Source organism: Danio rerio, chromosome 7 (genome assembly GCF_049306965.1).
Source record: "Danio rerio strain Tuebingen ecotype United States chromosome 7, GRCz12tu, whole genome shotgun sequence".
Classification (NCBI taxonomy): Eukaryota; Metazoa; Chordata; class Actinopteri; order Cypriniformes; family Danionidae; genus Danio; species Danio rerio.
The window spans coordinates 32,260,115-32,281,133 of NC_133182.1; the positions used below are offsets into that span (position 1 = coordinate 32,260,115).

The 21,019-nt window shown below is 34.9% G+C and overlaps 1 protein-coding gene and 1 long non-coding RNA gene across 7 annotated transcripts in view; one reads left to right on the forward strand and one right to left on the reverse strand.

The window, feature by feature from the left end:
- The window catches only part of mettl15 (methyltransferase 15, mitochondrial 12S rRNA N4-cytidine), a 308,904-nt gene that overhangs the window by 191,754 nt on the left and 96,131 nt on the right, over nt 1-21,019 (forward strand). The gene's annotated exons all lie outside the window — the stretch shown is intronic.
- LOC141375386 (uncharacterized) overlaps nt 12,908-21,019 on the reverse strand; it is an 85,596-nt gene continuing 77,484 nt past the window's right edge. The window contains exon 3 of the long non-coding RNA XR_012383341.1: nt 12,908-14,121. This is a non-coding gene — a long non-coding RNA (uncharacterized lncRNA). The remainder of the gene's footprint in view (nt 14,122-21,019) is intronic.

Sequence of the window (21,019 nt, forward strand, 5' to 3'; positions counted from 1 at the left end):
GGTCTGGAGACCTGATCATAACTCATTCCATAAAGTTTGTGAGGAAACGATAATCTCAGAGAGTCAATTAGGCTGAGTGCTAATGTGTCTGAAGCGATGCTTAGCCGCTAAGAGGAGGGGTCGGGCCGGTGTGGGAGAGAGAGCTGTGATGTGTGGAGAATTGCCCCTATCACCATCAATCACTGCTAAAGAGGAAGGTGTGACCAGCCAGTACATCACTCTGTCTTTAGTCGGCTGCAGTCACTGCACTGTTACCTGCCATTTAGCAGACACTTTGCATCCAATTAACTTATGATGAACTCATTGAATGTAAAATTCCCAGAGGCAACAAAGAGTTAAACACCTTGCTTGGTTAAACAGAAGTGATAGGATTGGGATCGCAGTAACTCTGTTTGAGACACTCCGGTTTGGGATTGGACTTGCAACATCATTGAGAGTTGTTCAGTCATGGTGCTTTTGAATGATTTAATTGATTTGAATGAAAACAAATCCTTTTTTCCCAACTTTCATTCCTTGACTGATTCATGTTTCTTGTTTACAGATCTCTCTCTCTCTCTATTGAGGACAGTGAGCTCTACTTTCAAGAAAGGCTGGGCTGATAAACAATATCATATCAAACCGCAATCAAATTTATGCAAATAATGATGATAAGCTCTGGACATCTTAATCAATATTCACCCTAAAAAGCCAGTCACACAGCAGAAATATGCAAGAGTAGAAATCTTTAACTGTGTTCATATTAGAGGCTGAAAATTATCGGCTTGTATCCGTTCCGGTTTTTATTATTATTCTTCTGGATTTTTCTTTTTCTTCTTCCGCTCTGGGAGTCTATGACAGCCCTATGAACCATTTGCGGCATTTGAACAAACTTTGGCACACTGATAAAGAACAGTCTGATTTTCAACCACAGCCAATTTAAACTCTCTAGCTCAAACTATTTAGCACCACCATTTGTTTAAATTTTACTTATGTTTATCTTTATTACTTTTGAACCGAATGGGTTACAATAGAAATTCTTTTTCCTTTGATTTCTTGGCTCAAGCAGATTCAGATTGACCATCAGTTTGCGCCACCTTCAGGTAAAATTGACCAACAATTAAATTCTATCAATAAAAATCAAACAAATTTTAACAAATTACTTTTGAATAGTTTTGTCTTTTGTCATAAGACTGGTCTTGCAGATTCCTTGTATTATACAGAGAACATTGTTATAATTTATTTTCTATTTGACCCAACTTCCTGTCCACCATCCTGAATTAGTTTGAAAATCTGATGTTTTGTACTCTCCATAGATCGTTAGCCCAACTTCCACCAAATTGTTTCAGACCATGCTGCCAAAAAGTTGTAGAATTTTCCCGTTGCTCTGTGACTTCTTTTCTTGCTGGTTTATGATGCGATCGCTGGGCTACTTGGCCCCTATAAGTGACTCACTCCTCATAACATAAAATACGCTCAATTATCGGAATCTACAGTGAAATTGTCATTGAACTAATTATTAAAAGAATACATCTATTTAGCGAATAGATTGAAAAGACACTGGGATTTATTAAAACACCCAGCACTATTGTTCGGGCCCATTGGTGGGTGATTCATTTAATGAGCAGTATTATATTTGATAGCACAACGTTTAATCTTTCAAAGGTGTCACGTATACCTTAAGAAGTAGACTAAGTAGTACGCTAGAGATTAAGAGCACAGCCTGAACACAACTGCCTGGACTGAGGACTTGCAGCAGACTTGAACCTGCAGCATCCTGCCACTGTGCCAAAGACCATAATATGGGTTTATATCTAGAGGCTTACTGTCTCTGTTCAATTCCACACTTTAATTCCACTACACAGGAGAAAACGTCTAATTCCTGGGCCTGGGGATACAGCACACTTTCACGAAACGATTCGCTAAGCCTTCGGTTAAAGTGTGAGATATTAGCAAGACTGACGCATTGATGACATGCGAGCGTAGCACCATGCAGTTAATGGGAAATGGGATCTGCAGAGACGGAGGAAACCTCAAGCTATCTACAGTGATGGTCAATCATCAAACAAAAACATTGAGACCTCATCATTGAGGGTACGCGGTGTGGGGTCAACGTAAGAGCCACTGAGACGTGCTACGAATGTATCCTTAGGTCTTTTTTTAGATGAACTTTGAGAGTCTGTTTTCATGTCTTTATAAATGTAATTGTGTGTGTGAGAGACACTCAACAGTTTGCCCTGCGCAAATCTTGTCAAGGAGAGCACTGTGAGGGGAAGATGTGCGTAATCCTCATTTTTTATTGATGGAGGAAGGCGGGAGAGAAAAAGAAAGAAAGGAAGACAGAAAGAAAGTTGGGGGGAGGGGGGTTGCAGAAATGTTTTTAGCACCTTCCTTTCTACATTGAAAATATGTTGATTGCCACTTGTGCCCCTGTTTGATGATACACAGAGCCCTACCCTGTAACATATAGTGCTTAAAACACTCACACACACATAGGCGTGCATATTCACAGCATGAGAGAGAGAGAGAGAACAGGATGTGTCTGAATGAAGGGTGAAGTGTTTTCTCCCCCTACTGACTAAAAGCAATCTGCTGCTTCGTTCATATTTGACCGGTTCACACTCTCGGCCGCAAACACACACACACAAACACACACAGATGCGTAGCATGCCTCAGCGGTCAAGTAAAGAATAGAAATGTTCAGTAGACAATAACACAGAATAATAAACAAGTAAGAAACTAATGGAGTATCATTTATCTTCCATTTGCAACTCAGTCCATGATCTCATTACTGTAGAAATAACACATTGTGAAGCTTTCAAACATGATCTCCTGTTCAGTGTGTGTTTTCACGAGTCTTTGGACTGGTATAAAGGGATACATTTCTTTCCAGAAATCCCAGTTCAGTTGTGTTCACCTGTAGGTGACCCTATATTTATAAACTATGAACTACTATTGGCACAAGTTTCAATAATGTAACTGGTCCACAGTAGCAATATAAAAAACACTACTCATTCATTCAAGTGCTTTAAACTTTTTTAAGGCAGCACCTTCTTATGAGGAGGGCATTGTTTATAGAAGTGTCAGGCCCAGTTACATTCTTTGCTTTTGAATACTTGCATTATTTACTAATATTTTAAGTGTACACTATGCCTTTTGGAAAAGGGAAATAAATAGCATTCTGTCTATTACACATTTTACCCTTGGGAATTAAAATCATGGTGTAGGTTAATATAATATTATAAGGAATCAAAATGATTCTTGTTTTTCACTTTAAACTAGGGCTGCATGATATTGGAAAAATCTGACATTGCAATATTTTGTTTTGCCACAATATTGCGATAATAATATAACTTCACCAAATGATTATTCCTTATATGGAATAAGGCACAGAACATACTTCATAGAATTACTGTACAAGCAGTGATGCATGCATTGCATTATTATATACTATATATACATATTTTATCATGATAATAATAATAAGAAGAAAACTATGTATTGTCGCATATTGAATTATTGAAAGCAGTTAAATCTTCTTTTTATTCAGCAACTGGTAGAGATTTATATTGGTTTTCTGTTTTATTCTTCAGGGCATATTTGGAGTACCTGGCTTTCGGGTTACAGTACTATTCAAAGGACTAAGCTTCCCTGATGAGATGTGTATGCCAATTACTGCTTTTGCTTACTCACAGTTTTGATTACATTTCAGTTTATATATATATATATGTGTGTGTGTGTGTGTGTGTGTGTGTGTGTGTGTGTGTGTGTGTGTGTGTGTGTGAATAAATATATATATATATATATATATATATATATATATATATATATATATATATATATATACTGTATATATATATATATATATATATATATATATATACTGTATATATACTGTATGTGTATACGTGTGTCTATATATATAGAACTTTATATATATATATATATATATATATATATATATATATATATATATATATATATATATATATATATATATATATATATATATATATATATATATATATGTATAGCACTTTTACAATGTGGATTGTGTCAAAGCAGCTTATATATACTGTATATATACTGTATGTGTATACGTGTGTCTATATATATAGAACTTTATATATATATATATATATATATATATATATATATATATATATATATATATATATATATATATATATATATATATATGTATAGCACTTTTACAATGTGGATTGTGTCAAAGCAGCTTAACTTAGAAGTTGTAGTAAACTGAAAAGGTGTCAGTCCAGTTTTCAGAGTTAAAGTTCATTTAAGTTCATTTCAGTGTGGTTTAATTTTCATTGCTCAAAGTCCAAAGCAAATTGGAAATTTTAAGCAAATTGACTTATGTTGTTGTTAGTGAACTTCACAACAGCTTTCATCTATTGCTAATAGGCTTTTGCCGGCATCAATTTTTTTTGTGTGATTAATTGCTGAAGCTTTTATCGTGGTATTGTCATGAGATTAACCAAAGATGCAAGAAGGTTACTTTAACTAACAGGTATTATAACAAAAAATACACAGTGCATTGCTTTATTGTACATACATGTCAGAGTAAATAAATGTTTTAGGCAATTTAAATTGCAAAAGTATTATAAAGTAAAAAAGGGTAAAGTGTCATTATTAAATGTTAGTTAATAGATCAAAATCAAGTTTTTTAAATAAAACAGTTCATTTAAAAACAAAAGCAATAATAATTTAGTCCATTTAGATAAAAAATACTACTTTTTCTTAGATTTGAGTGCATTATTAAATATTTTCCAATAAATTCACATCATCAAAGATTAATAAATGCTTTTGTAGAAGTCATTTCATTCACTTTAGTTTAATTAACCAATGTCAACAAATGAAGCTTACTAAACAGAGTTAACAACAAACAAAACAAAAAAAATACATATAAATTTCATCTCATATATAGGCCAGATTAACTTGACTTTAAATGGTCATGGATAAAAATACAAACAATCTTTAAAGTCTTCTGATGTGCTGCGATGAACAACCACTGCCAATACAACAATTTAAAACGTGCATTTAATTAGTCATGATGCATGATACACATTTTAAAACATTTGAAAACAATGCAGGATCAAAACATAAAAACAGTTGAAAGAGATGGTCAGGGATAGAACAGAAAACAACTTATTCTAAATATCTGAGTTTTGATAGTGGACCTAAAAGGACATTATAATTAAAAAAAGCTGAGATCATGACCCCTTTAAGCCTGTCTGTCGATCGGTATGTCTTCTAAGCGCATCTCATCACATTTATATAAGTTGGCACATCTGTGTGTGTGTGTGCGCGCATGGTTTTGTGAACTGCTTGTACTTTGACATGAAAAGGCACTTCCATGCCCAAATATTACCTTTCTATAAATAAGAGGATGACGTCAAACAACATTTATCTCAGTTGGCCAGTTTACCATGACCCCTCCTCCCCTGGAGTATACACAACAGAGTCTGGAATGTTTTTTGGGCTGAGATGAGATATGAAGGGCCCCGTTTTTACTGACCCTTAGACCATCAGTGAGTCAGTCTTTCATTCTCCGAGGTCCTTTGGATGTAAATATTACTACCATTCATCTCGTCTCGTCTCTCATTCAGCTGCTGCTACAACGGCAGCACCAGTAATAAGGTTCTGAGATAGAGTGGAGGTGTGTGAATGCTGAAGGTCATGGTAATTAAATAGCAGTCAACGGCTTACGTCAGGATAATGCGAATGTATTATGGGATTGTGAACACAGAGCTGCTTCTTTAGCAGTGACATTCCGCACACCGGCCCTCTGATTCCAGGAAGGCCTTATTTGATGTTTTTTTTTTCTTCTTTTATCTTGGCCATCATTTGGGTAAAGGATTGGAATTGGGATTAAAAACAGATTATCACACTTAATGCCATCTGGACAAGGCTCGCTGTAATGACTTTACGTGGCATTAACCCACAGAAAAGGACTCGTTCAATACTTAAGTGAATTAGAAAAAACTAATGTGAGCCGTTACTAATTGAAACAATCAAGACTTTACATGAAGGCCGCAATGAAAAACCCATTTCGCTGACTTTCCAGCTTCGGGCTTTTAAATGGAGACAAACAGATCAACTAATTGGATTGTTTTTTTAACCTAGATTTATAACACTCCACGATTCTGCTCAGATAAAGTATGCTTTTTGAAGTACTGAGCAATACTGGGAATTTCTCTGGAGTCTCAAGAATGCTGGACACGAATGAACGTTCTAGAATTAGAATGACTGTGAAGAAAAAAACAGCGGGCCAGTAGGCTTTTAAGTTGCTTGAGACGATGATATTTAGACTGAAGTGATGTAATATAAACATCTTGAACTAAAATAGAAAGTCTGTGATTCCATCCACAGATTGATCATCCCCTGCTGTGTGAGGAAACATTCCAAGAATTCCTGATAGGTGTCCAATTTGTCTTTTATAATGATGCGCTGCACAGTATTTGATTAATATTCATAAATATCACTTTAACGACAATACATTAGTCAGGGCTGTAAACTCTTATAGGAGCTCAGCATTCATGTGATCATTTTGTAAGTCAAACTACAAATGGACTGTGTAATATTTTCTGTCGCTAGTGGCATTAGATGGAATTGCAATCAAGGTAAAACATAGAATTGACTACATTCAGAGTAGAGATGCACGATTCAGCTTCAAATGAGAATCACAATTTTTTTGCTTAAAACTAAGATCACGATTTTCTCATGATTCTATAGATGTAAAATAAAGGTTAATATGAGTAGGCTATTATTGTTGTATTTTTCAAACATGGTAAACAGCAGTAGGTTATGTGTAGTTCTACTGTTGGAAACTGCTTGGACTTGGAATGGTGGACTTGAATTGACTTTAAATATGTCCTGGTCATTAATCTAAAGTAAAGTGATGAGATTAGAATACAACTCTTCAAAATTCTGATGTTGAATTACTGTGTTCGAGACATATGCTCACAATCTGTCATTGACAACATTATTAGATTATGTTTTTTCTACTGGTAAAATCAGACATTTGTCATTATCAGATTCCCTCTTGCATTATATTCAACATTGTATAGGCTAGAATGGTTGTACTGACACTGTTAAACATTTATTTTCACGTACAACACTTTGTGTTTGCTATGAAAGAAAAAACGTATCAAATGCTTGTCGTAATCATAACTCTTAAATGCGATAAAATCATTTAAATGTGTGTGGTCTTTCGGCTAAGTGCATTTCATACTTGCCGGCCCGCGCGGCTCCCAAACGATCACTTGGTGCCACAAACTGAATGTTATTTACAACTTCATTACCTGTTATTAACAGCCTATGCAGGTTCTGTTCACTAAAGTAGACTTCATTCACAGGCATTCGCCTACCCTCTCTGTGGTGACAGTTGACGGTCAGCTTACATCATGTGTGATTTTGCCACCGGGAATACATGAAGACAGAAATTACATTTTTTAGGTGAATTATACCTTATAAATACAGTATGTGACTTTTTCACCACCATTTGGAGATGTCCACGTTGCTGAGCAATGTGTGGGTACTGTAAAAGAGCGTAAAGACTTGTGCAGCCGCCTTTGCTTTTCTCCTGAATTTGAAAATATGATTGACAGAATCATAGAAATGCTGGATTAAGATCGACTAGGGGGTCGAATCAAGATCACAGTCTTTTTTAATTAATCGTGCAGCTCTAATACAGAGCTTAAAATCATGGCACAGCTAGTTGTTTGAGTTCCATTTGCAAACAGGATAGATCTTTTTGGTGAGATATAAATCAAACTTCACTCTTCAAATGGTGGCACATAAAGTTCTCACGTTGTCCATGTGGCTTGAGTTGATTTTGATGAGTTTCTTAGGCCGAGAGTATTTTGTTACAACAACAACTACGAGATCATGCACATTTTTTTAGTAAAGCCAGTTCAAGATAATTGTTCTGTAAAAGTGAAAGTTGTTTGCATCACTTACCATTGAACTTTGACTCTGTGTATTAAATCCTGCACTTAAATATACAAGACACTTAATTGGGATTACAAGAATGAGAGGAGACAAGATTGTTATTGTATTTTTAAGAAATCTTTAATAAAAATATGTATGGATAATAGTCTTTCATTCAACTGAAAAAAACCCCAAAATTGCAAAACTATTTGTTCTTTATTTTAATCAACTTGTAATGAATGTTGTTTTACTTCTATTTTAATGAATTCTATATGCAGTAAAGGACATGCAGACACTGCAAAATATTTAGCTATAAACTCTAGTCATTGGCTTATCTCCTGTACTATTTCACATGAGAAATGTAACTTCTTACCACAAACTTTAAAAAATGATGTGATTTTAGGTATTTCATTTTCATTCAGTTTCACTTTCATTCGTGAGAGCGCCCTCTGGCTTTTGGAGGAGATTTACTGCTGATCACACTGTGCTTCCCTTCCCTGACAATATGTTCATGACTTTGAGATTTCATTTCAATTAGTTGCCCAGCCCTAACAACAACAAAAATATCAAACTACTTGGAATCAGAACAACAACAGATGCCTGCATTAACAAGGATGGTTTTTTATTTGACTTAATGGCATCAAACTGGAAAACCTTTGTTTTCCCTCTCAGTTTAGATACTACTGTAATTAAAGTCAAAAGTCTCAATAAAATTGTGAATTTGGACAGTTGTGTATATGTATTAGGTTGTTAACTGCCATGTTTTATCCACTGAAACTTCTAAGAATCTTTGTCCTGACCTTCAGAGCTGCTCACTCGTCAAACATGGGCCAACTGCATGGTTATTGATGTGTAAGCATGCAAAGTCATCAGTTATTTGGCTCATGATGACGAGGGAGAGATATCTCCAACAGGCTTTCAAAGCTAGGCAGGTAAATGGGATCTAAGGACTTTCAAAATCTGAACTTAATCTCATTAAAAGAAAGTTTGCAGGTAAAACCAATTAGATTTAGAATTTGAATCTATAAAAGTTTATTTTAAATGAAATTATATTTTAGCATTAAAGACTTTGAGGACTTTTGTCATTTTTAAAACTCTTAAGTGTAAAGGTTTTTGAAATTTGAAGTAAAATGAAGTAAATTCTTCAATTTTTAAGTTTTCTTTTAGTCAGAGTATGGGATTTTCATTTCTGTTAGCATTGCAACACAGATTAATAATTGAAGTTGACACTAGCTTGCTCAAGGAGAGATGAGCACAACAGCGGCCATAACCATCAGGGTGTCCAAAAAAAGTGATGATACATCAGCTGGGGTGCTGATAGTCTTGAAAACTCTCCATCAAGGTATGTGCTTGCATATGATTTTTAGTTTTTTTTTTTTTTTACACTTGCAGTGTGCTGCTTTCGGGTGTTTTGGCTGACTTTTGTAGTCATGCTCTTGTTCTCTCTGGCTCGTTGATCTTAGCGATGCGGCCGCAGAGTGAAGTGTGCTTGGCTAGTTCAAGCTGAAAGTTCTCCATCTCTTTCTCTGGTTCCGTCTCTTCCTTTCTCACTTTGTGCCTCTGCTGTTTGTTACATGCTGAGTTGGCAGTGTGTGTTGGCACTACCCTTGGCCCCCTTCTGCATAGGCTGCCATTTATTTTGCCAGCTTCACTTTTCAAATTCAAACCGCACTGCGTGTGTGTGCAGTGTAAGCTGTTGCAAGTTTTCCAGAGTAACACATTCTGAAACACATTCACACCAACACACTCACAATTGTCCATGCAAACACACAAAATGCCCACTCACCTCCTTGGCAGGCATTCAGACCATGAATCACTATAATTATCATTCTATGAATACCTGGAACTCCCAGAATTGGTGCAAATTAAATAATATTGTTGGGGATCTGCACTACACACTCGTCTAATCTAGTGGAAAACACAGCCAAGGGTTATAATTTTACCATTACAGAATCATTCCTATTTTTAAAATGAGCACACTTCTTGCTGTGTCGATAATAAAAGGGATATTTCACCCCAAAAATGGACACTTGCTATTATTTTACCTATAAAACCATCCATGATGAAGGTGACTGTGTTTTAAGTCCTACATTAAAGAACATTTTTAGTTGACATTCCATTTCTTTGTGATTTGTATAATCTGAATCTATCTAGAGTAAAAACAATGCATAAACAATCCAAACAGAATGAATACATGTGCTATTGATAATGCATTTTGGCCCTATGAAGCAAAATAATTAGTCTGAACATTAACATACATTCATTTATTTTTCTTAGTCTTCATTTCAGGGGTTGCAACAGTGGAATGAACCCCCATATTCCAGCATATTTTACACAGTGGATGCCCTTCCAGCCGCAACCCAGTACTGGGAAACAACCACACACACTCATTCGCACACATATGCTGCGTCCCAATTTGCATACTGTCCATCCTAAATAGTGTTTGAAAATAGAATTTGTATGTCTCAAACCATAATATGTTGAAAAGAGTATGCCAAAGGTTCCCGGGTGCTTTACTATTTCCAGTAAAAACTCGAAGTGTGGAAGTCTCCATACTCTAACCGCTAATTTTGCCCACAATACATCGCACAATTGACATGTTTTTTTTTTGTTTGTTTAGAACTACAAGCTCGTGTAAAGAGTGTACAAACTACAAACATGGCGGATGCGCGAGACCAACTGTCAAGTAGAGAGGACTGGGTAAAGTTGTTTGAATGACTGTTAATTAATATCTAGCCCCCTGGAACATGTTTAAATGCATTTTCCGTGTTGTTTTTCATCTGCAACAACAATGTGAAATTATATCAAGATATGTTTGGACATTACCTTCTAAATGCATAATTATTTAAAGACCTCAGGAGATTTCTCTGCATGAAAGACTCGAGAATGGCAGATTATCCTGCTGCTGCTTCTCCGGTAAGGTAGTTAATTAAATATGAAAGAAATGAAACTAAGCAACATATTGATATTTTAAGTAGGAAGTAGTATGTCCCAAAACTTACATACTCTTCTGTTGCACACTTAAAAGTATATACTTTTCCTTTACAAAAATCGTACATACTTTTAGGATGTAGTATACTGTAAGTATGTGAATTAGGACACAGCAATACACTACGGCCAGTTTAGTTTAATCAATTCATGTATAGGACATGTCTTTGGACTGTGTGAGAAACTGGAGCACCCGGAGGAAACCCACACAAATACAGGGTAAACATGTAAACTCCACAAAGAAATGCCAACTCACTGGCCCAGCCGGGACTCAAACCAGCAACCTTCTTGCTGTGAGGCAACAATGCTAACCACTGAGCCACTGTGCTGCCTTAGTAACAATAATTTCCATATTATTTCCTTTAATGCACAATCTGGAGCAATTCTTTATGTGTTAATTTGTATCTTATGAATTAACAATGACACTTTCAATTAAAAGTCTGACTAAAAATGTTCAACAAAAAAAAAAAAAACTGAAAAAGTCACATCATGGATGGTCTGTCTGTGAGTAAATTATAGTTAATATCATGAAACTAATGTCTCTAGCTTTTTTTTTGTTCTGACAACTACACAGTTGTTGTCAGAATTATTAGCCCCCCCCTGTTAATTTTTTTTCCCCCAACTTCTGTTTAAGAAGTTTTTTAGCACATTTTTAAACATAATAGCTTTAATAACTCATTTCTAATAACTGATTTATTTTATCTTTGTCATAATGAGAGTAAATAATATTTTATTAGATATATATCAAGACATTTCTATACAGTTTAAAGTGACATTTAAAGGCTTAACTATGTTCATAAGGGTAACTAGGCAGGTTAGGGTAATTAGGCAAGGTATAGTGCAATGATGGTTAGAGGTTGATGCAGTAAACACCAAAGAAATCAAAATATTAATACTGAAATATATTTAAAAAATCTGTATGAACGTAATCTTAGCTAGTAAACTGCCGTCTTACCATTTATTACATCTTTTTTAGCTTTGGTCACAGAGCAATAGCCTGCAGATGCCTCTGCTGTTGCTCATCTGACCATTCATCCTGCCTCCTCTCAGAAAAATGAGAAACATCACTTCCTCACTTGGCCTTGTGTTCTCTAGTGAAAACCATGACTTCATCAGTTTTGACATGACTGGTCAACAGTTCACAGGCTCTGTGCTGCGATGGCAGTGATATGAACAGATGCCACGGATGTCTATACAAACATTTTGTAATGGCTCTACAAATACAAGACATGCCAAATTGTTTGGAATTGTGTTCAAACAAACTGCACAGTCACATCCATATGAACAAGCTTGTGATTCATTATTTCGATTGATAAGATGCCAAAATAAACCTTAAACATGGGGAATTTTGTTTGGTTATTTTAGTCATTTTTTATGACACTTTTTTAAACCCTAAAATACCTTTGTTTTTTTGTGGAAATAGCTGTATGAATTATGTCTTTACCAAGGTGAAACATGCTACAAGTAAGCCATATTTTGTTTGTTAATTTAAACAGATTAAGAGAATTGCAAAGGTTTGTTTTTCATGTTCTTTACAGTGTAACTAAGTTTGTTTTCCTCTCTTTTGGAACAAAGTGTGACTTTGCAGTAGCTTATCATATCTGACAGTCTTGCTTTAGTGTCTCTGTCTACCTTTGAGCAAATGCTGTTTATTAAAAGTGCAGTATATAAGTTTGACACACAGTGGCTGAACTAGGTATTGCATGCCTGGTTCAAAACACACAAGCATAGGTTGCCTGACTGATGACCACAGCAGAAGTGTGCTCAAGCCTAAAGGCTGATTTAAGTTGTGTTCTATATAAAAGCAATGGCACATGATAGAAAGAATATTTTCCAAATTTAAAGGAGTTTTTGTTCTTACCAACCCCTGAAATGTATATTTTAGAGGCTTCTATTTTTTGTAGCTGTACAACAGGATAAACTTACGTTTACCTCAGGTACACCTCACATGCTTTATTCAGTGTTAAATGCTAGCAATGGAAGTTTGAATGCCATTTTACATAACATTTATTGCCGTACAACTGAAGGCAGCAGCAGATCACCCCAGATCTTGAAAATGAAATAAAAAATTTCTAAATTGAGCTTTAGAACTAAACACATATTAGTGATTCAGCATGTACATTTAATAATGATAAAGAGGTTTAATATGACTTAATTAGAATATAAACCTAACCATTTCGTTGGATGCAGTAAGTGCACTATTCTGTGCCTCTGAATGGCTGTATTTTAATTTTGGTCGTATTTTGTCTAGTGCAAACTGCCAAATTGCTTGTCACATAGCATGTTGAACGATGTAACCTGCTCACCTAATGTTTACGTTCGCACATTAACAGTATATTATTTGCTAATTATTAACCACCTCATGTGGAACTCTGCGTCTCATTGCGGAGGCTGTTACTGTTCACCGGAGGTTGCATTTCGATCACGGATGCACACTTTGAGAGCCTTCCTGGCTGACTGAATGAAATACGCTGTTTTCCAACAAGGCAACCTGGGATGCTGAAATATAATTGGCTAAATTGACATTGGGCGGATTTAAAGAACCAAAACAAAGACAGACGTTCCGGCATGTAACTTATTTCTAACTCACATTTTCAAAGCAGAATATTCGATTTTAGCATTGTTTATCAGATCAAAAAGAATGTTCACTTAACATGTTTCTTAAATATCTGCAAACGTATTATGGTATTTTATGCTTTAGAGAAGTCAAAAAATGACATACAGCACCTTTAAGAGAGCAACGGCAGACTTTTAGCATATATGCTACATATATTGAAAAAAAAAAGAAAAAATACCCCAATAACCAAAAACAGCATCTGGCATTTGCGCTTCTTCATTACAGGAAATGCTTTTAATTCCTAAAGTTTCACTTAGATGACATCATGGTGTTCTCCTTAACTCTGAATTACGTACAGTCAGGACAGAACTGTATTAATTTATTAGGAGGAGGCCTGTGTTTCACTGCATCTGCCAGGCCTTGTGTTGAGTCTGCAGCTCTCTTTTTTCCTGTGACAGAGGTGCAGTGTGTAAATATTATGACGGTTGGCTGTCAGGCTATGCCATGGGTGTGCTGGCACCACATGGTGTGAGTTATGCTGGGAGTGTGTGACGAGGTCAGCCCGATAATGGGGGGGTTTGCATTCCAGCTGTCTCTGCTGCAACTCCTTGCATGTGTCAGCCATAAACTTCCCTGGTGATCAGGACCTGAATGGTTAAAGGAATGTAGCTTGCTCAATGCAAAGTAAATTTCATTGGCATATAGTAAACATATTATTGATCTGATTGGGTCTATGTCTGTTCTCTAGTTGTCCCTCCAGGACATATTCATCTCATTTTAATTCACTAATTTAAATCAGGGTTAATATAATCAACTAAAACCATAGTAGAGCTCAGCGATATTGAAAAAAAAATCTGATATTGTGATAGTTCATTTTTCTGCGATAAATATTGTGATATGAATAAAAACTGTAAAGTCAAAATGAAAGTTTTCACAGCCAAAATTATCAGACAATAGCGTAAGCAAAATAATCTTATTTTCCCTTTGTAATGTAGTTATTTGGACTTGAAACAAGACAAAAACACCCCAAAAATCATACTATTTTGTGCCCTATTGTTTTAAAATCTTTTGAAATGCCCAGTCACAGCCCTAAAACACATGCAAACAATAAACCTTCACTCTGTCATTGTTAAACGTAGGCTGTGACTCTACAAATCACATGTTTCTGGCCCCTGGTTAACTAGAATTCAGACTCAACATTGCATATTTTGCTATGCTAAAACGATATATCGCGCAGCTCCCTAATCCAGTTTAGTTTTTAAAAAATATATAATATTTTTAAAAATGTATAAAAAAAACAACACTTTTCTGCGACAATAGCCTAGTGGTTAAGTGCGTCGACACTGTGGTGCTCATGACAACCTAAATTGTTTCCTGACTTGAAGTCCTCTGCTGATCTTCCCCTTTTTCTCTGCCTTCCACTCATTCCTGTTTCCAATGTCCGATTAATTACATTTAAATTAAATAAAAAACGAGAGATGGCTGTAGTGTATAAGTGTGTGTTTGTGTGAAAGAGAGAGTGTATGGGTGTTGTTTGTGCAGACTCAGTGCTGGGTTGCGACAGGAATGACATACTCTGGCAAAACATATGGAGTATCATGACCATACTATTACTCAGTCAAAGACCTATAAGTACTTCGGCATTTACATTGACACTTCTTTTACATGGAAAACACACATAGAGTGTGTTTGTTCTCGTGTACACTACATATTGTATGTTTTTACGGAAGTTACGTCGTTTTGGAGTTAACAAGAAGCTTATGATGTGGTTTTATGAAGCTGTTCTTGAAAGCATCATCAGGTATGGTATCACTGTGTGGTTTGACAACCTGTCAGTGTAAATCTAAATTGATGCATTTCTTAAAGACAGTATGGAAAGTTGTTGGGCACGATGAATATTTTAATCCTCAAGTTTTATATGAGAATTGTGTCCTTAATCAGGCGGAATGGATTCTGAATGATCCAACTCATTTTTTGTTTCTACATTGTGAACTGCTTCCCTCAGGTAGGAGATATAGAGTCCCAAAGTGTAGGTTGAACCGATATAAGAAATTCTTTATCTTATCTTAAATAGCTTATCTTAATTAGCATTATAATTATTGTAAGTGTATTTTGTATTGTTTTTATTGTTTGTTTTTATGGAATGTCTGCAGCAATATGGCGATAAAAAAATTTCCTGTCAGGGACAATAAAGTTTACTAAAGTAATTGGAGGTTCATTCCACTGTAGTGACCCCTGATAAAGTGAGTGTTCGTGGATGTTGCTAGAAACTAGAATTATTTATATTAATCATTAAATTATCCATTACATTTGTGTGTTATTAACATCTATAGCTACCCCAACCCCAAACGCATCCATCACAGAAGCATGGGCGTTAAAATAGTATAATGTACGTTTAGGCGTTTATTGTCAACTATGTATTGGACCTGATCCCGTATGTCATTGTGCTATAGACTAAAGTGAGAACATCTTGGATAAAGCAGTGGCTGAGTTATTTTATCTGCCATTACCCCTTTGTGACCAGCAGATGTTCTCAGAGCATTACTAGCACATCTGGCCCGTGAATCCAGCTCTTGTAACCTTTATTTAAATGTTGATTAATCTAATCAAATTAATTTAGCGAACACAGTAAAATAAAAACCCCACAACATATTTTCTACAGCATTTTCAAAGAATGCAACACAAAGATTCTGAATCTAGCACTGAAGCACAGAGGTACTTTTATTTTTATTCTTCAGTTTGATAGCAGTTGGAGCAGTTGGTTATACATAACTTCCATGTATTTTTATCATTTTTCCCATGGTATAACCAGTTGTTTTCTAGATAGTCATTAACTTTAAATCATCTTTATATAATCTTTGAACAGAGGGCTTAAGATCTAGCACAATGTCATCTGCAGCTTTGAATTGCGTGAGCCCTTTATTTTTCAATGGATTATCGCAGGCTGTTAGTGTTTTATTAAATACTTGCTGAGAAAAAAATAATTCTGAAAGTGATCCCAACAATATTGTTTCTCTACCGTACATCTTTGTCATTATAATAATGGCTTGAACTCTGCTGTTGTTTTACATTCAAAGTAGGGCTGCATGATATTGAAAAAATATCGACCTATAAAGACCTGCTTCCAGTCTATGCCTGCTTCATTCCAGATGTCTTTCTGGGATGTACCTACTTATTGTGGACCTACCTAGGCTAATGATATTGTGTAGTCCTATATTGTGACGAAGCTGCTGACAATATGTAAAATCATGAAATCGCATGTATCCATGTGCAGCTACACTTTTTCCGTGCTTTTTTTTGTGTTTGCATGTCACAAACACGTGCACTCTATGTACATTATAAATACAGCTGCAGGACACACATTTGTTATTATTTTCTGCATCTGTCCTTATGTCTTCATTAACTCATTGCTACAGCCTAGCACCTCAAATTTAACACCTGAAAGTGTCACAAGTTTAGATGATACTACAAATTTATAAAAATATATTATAAAAGTAATTAAAACTATTAAAAACGGGGACTAAGCCAAAGGAAAGGGAAAGGGAAAGTGATAAACTCTTAATAACGATGTAGGATATTTTTTTTTCAGTGTGGAATGTTAAAGGCTACGCAATTTAACTGAACTTAATATTTTTACAGTTAAAATTTTTGACTGACTAGTAGTTTATTTATCATGTTGGAATAAAGAATTGACTAAATTACAGGTAAAGTTATATTCTGTAGAAACAAGAGACCTAACTGAGTTAGTGGCACCATCTAGCAGCGATGTGTGGATCTGTCCCGACATTGAGGTACAAAGTATGAACCTATTAAATATTACTTAAGTCACTATTAAACTGCTAAACCTTTATACTGATAAAGAATCAAATGAAACTTAAATTGTTTGGCTAATAACAAATATTTATATAAAGATTATTATTATTATTTTAGAATTATAATTATTTTTTTAAAACACACAAATCGGCGATAACTCTTATCGCACGATGATAAAAAAAAATATCGCCGTTAATCTATTCTCAAAGTTGGTTTGGGAGCTGGGTCTATTTTACGCAAGATGGTGACTTTCTCCTTGATATTTTATTTTTTGTACATCTGACCGGTGAGCCGTATGACAAAAAAAAGTGCCTTTCTGAATCAAATCAGCAGGTTGCCTGACTTTAACTGCAGTTTAGCAGTTTCACTTTATCTCATGAACATTTCGTTCATGACGCCGTGATAAACTGGGAAAGAAAAAAACTTCCGCATTTTGCGATGTGTTTGTGTGTGTGTGCGATCCTTTACTGACAGCCGCATATGTGGATCTTGTCACAAAATATGGCGAAAAGTCCTACATGACAGTAATAGTTTGATTGCGGTGTTTATTTCTATAATGCTACTAATATATGCATACTCCACATGTCTTAATTCCATTTCTGTTTAGTTCAGTTATGACTTTAGTCAGATTAAGGTGATCAAAAATCACTGTTTCGAGCTTATGTAGGTCTACAGTTCAAAATTAATGTTTAACTGAATAAACAGTTAGTAAACACAAGTACATCTTATTGAACATCGCTTATTTTCATCACCAATTATCATAGAACAGTTTCTCAAGCAGTTTGTGATGCATTTTGGAAACAGGAGATGATCCCCTGGTCTAATGCGCCATCTGGCTTAAAAAAACCCGTTTTAAAAAGACTTATTATTTGGGTAGCACACATATTCTGAAGTCTTCGGCAGAATTCAAATGAGCCATTTAAGTGCAGAATAATTCCGAGATTAATCTAGATAAATCTAGATTTAAAAAATGAATCCATGCCCACCTATAATATATAGTTGTTTTTAGTTGTCGTTTGAAGGATACCAGTAAATCTGCAGTTTGTGTGGGATTAGGAAGATCATTCCACCAGCGTGAAACATTGAATGAATACAATTTCACCATATACCTTGATTAACTGTATTTGTAAAGGAATCATTAATTTGGATTGATCAGGGTGATTTTGTAAGAGTATAAATAATGTATAAAAATAATAATCAAATTGCAAGCAAAATAATTACAATAGAGCCATGAAAACAGTAAAATAAACAGTGCTTTATGGTTTTACGGAAAGTCAAACAGTATTTAGATACAGAACCTGTATAGTCTTCATTGTATTAATTCAGTAAATTATTCTTCATTGAAGTTACTGTCAGGATCAAATTATTTTGTATTTACATTATTCCAAGACTCAGAAAGATTTATTTTCTGAGATTTTAATGTTCTTGAAGCAAGGGAACAAAAGGACTACAAGAGGTTCCATTCTGGTTGCTCAAAGGGCAGTCCTTTGAGGCCTATTTATATACAGGCATACAAACAGATGATGAAGCATTGTCTTTAATCATGGGTCTAAAGAGTTTGTTTGGTAGAAACCTATTGATCATATAATCAAATCATTTTCAGCACAATATTTCTGCAACCGGACATTCCAACCATTCAACTGATTGAAACTACAGTTGAGCATGTGATTTTATCAAGAGGCACATACATTTATATCATTAACTTAACTTTGAGTTTCATTAAAAGTATTTCAAAATACTATAAATAGAATATATGGAAAGAATAAAATTAATTTTAAAGTTACAAATGTACTTTTTTGTGCCCAAATGCTTAGAACTTAGAACTTAAAATGCATGCAAATTATAACGCTTCTCTCTATTTTGGTTATACTTGGCAATGACTCCACAAATCTCATGTATTCTCAACTGTGCGCATATAATAGCTTGAATAACCTAGAATTGCAGACACACATTGCGATATTGAAACGATATATTGTGCAGCCCTAATTCAGAATGACTTTATCGTTGAGTTATTGGTACTGTATGTATGGGCCTTTAGAAATTAAAACGTATAATATACTAATTTAAAAAAAAAAAAAAAAAAAAATATATATATATATATATATATATATATATATATATATATATATATATATATATATATATATATATATATATATATTAAGAAGCATTGCAGACTGAAAAGAACAGCTAAGAATTGCAATACAATAAAAAATGCAATAAAAGCTTGTTTATTTTCTATGGCAAATTTAAAATTTAAATAAAGTAATAATAAGATGTTTAGTCCTCATGATTAATCTTCAGATTGGGCCACAATCCATTGTTATTAACGGGACTAGTTGAGTGTGCACGATCAGCACTGTTCATTCACAGTCTGGGGAGGTGGGATCGGGGTGTGTGATTTGTTCTCCATTGAGAATCTGAGCATGAACAGCAAATGCGAAGGTTGACAACAGAAACTCACAAATTTTCAGCAAACCCAGGCCAGCGGTGCTAATACTCAAATCAAGGTCTCAGGGTTTCTTTTTTTTTTTTCTTTATAGATCAGGTGATAATGTATACTGACATTTGGAGGCTCAGCACAGGACATTAATACGCCTAGCAGTGTGTGCACGTGGTATCATCCATCTGATTCTGAGACACTTCAGCACTGGGGAAAAGAGGAAGTGAGAGAGAGAGAGAGAAAGGGAGGGAGGGGTGACAGAGAGAGGGTGTGAAAGAGGGATGGATGTGAGTTATATTTTTAGTGTTTCATTCATAAAATGCTGTGGGTATTTTTAGATTTTCATTCAGATTATAAATTGAGAAAGCAGCAGCCGTGTCTGCCTGTGGGGAGCAGGCAGGGTGTCATCCTGGAACTAACAAGGCAAAAAATTGAATGTACAGCATTCTATGTTTCCTCCAGTTGTTTTTTGTTCCGCTTTCCTGTTAGCTTACAAATGAATGCACCACCATAGCAGCTCATTAGCAGGAAATATCAGGAGTCATATAACATTTAATCAGCCAATTGCTATGTTTACACTTTAAGCTGTTTTCAAAATCACCGTTTTGTGAGATGATTACATATTCATCACTTATATTATAGCTGAAAAAAAAGCTTTATGTTTTTGGCTGGGCATATGGAGAAGTGTAAACCTATATCTGTTCTCCAATAACTTTATATCAATCAGAAAAACCCAATTATGAACAAGACACATTGAAGAGTATAAAAGACATTATTATTGTGTCTCCACCAAAGTGTTTTTATATAGCCAAAATGCCAGTGATCCTCTAAAAACGGGTAGCAATGGGTGACTAAAGGCACTTCTGCTGTGCTCTGCTTTTGTCCTTTGAGAATAAGATGCTTTGTTTGTTTGGACACTTAAAACCTTTGGTAACTGAGTGTCAATACCTGATTTCACAGATAAATTGTGCTATAATACCAACAGCATTATTTACAGTTATATTACAGTGATATTTTCCTGCACTGATAAGTAGGTTTGTCAAAATAATCAATATATTGACTTAACGTTTAATACTTGGAGATGACCTCAATATTGTTTTTGGCATTGCAACATATATTTACAAATTCACAAATAACATTAAAGTCATTTAACAATGACATTTACGATCTTCCTCACCAGTGACAAAGTTTATTATTGAACATTTGTCTAATAGAATATTTAATAGTGTGTATAATGTATCTTTCTAACATCAAATGTTAAAATATAAATAACCTTAAGAATAATAAGT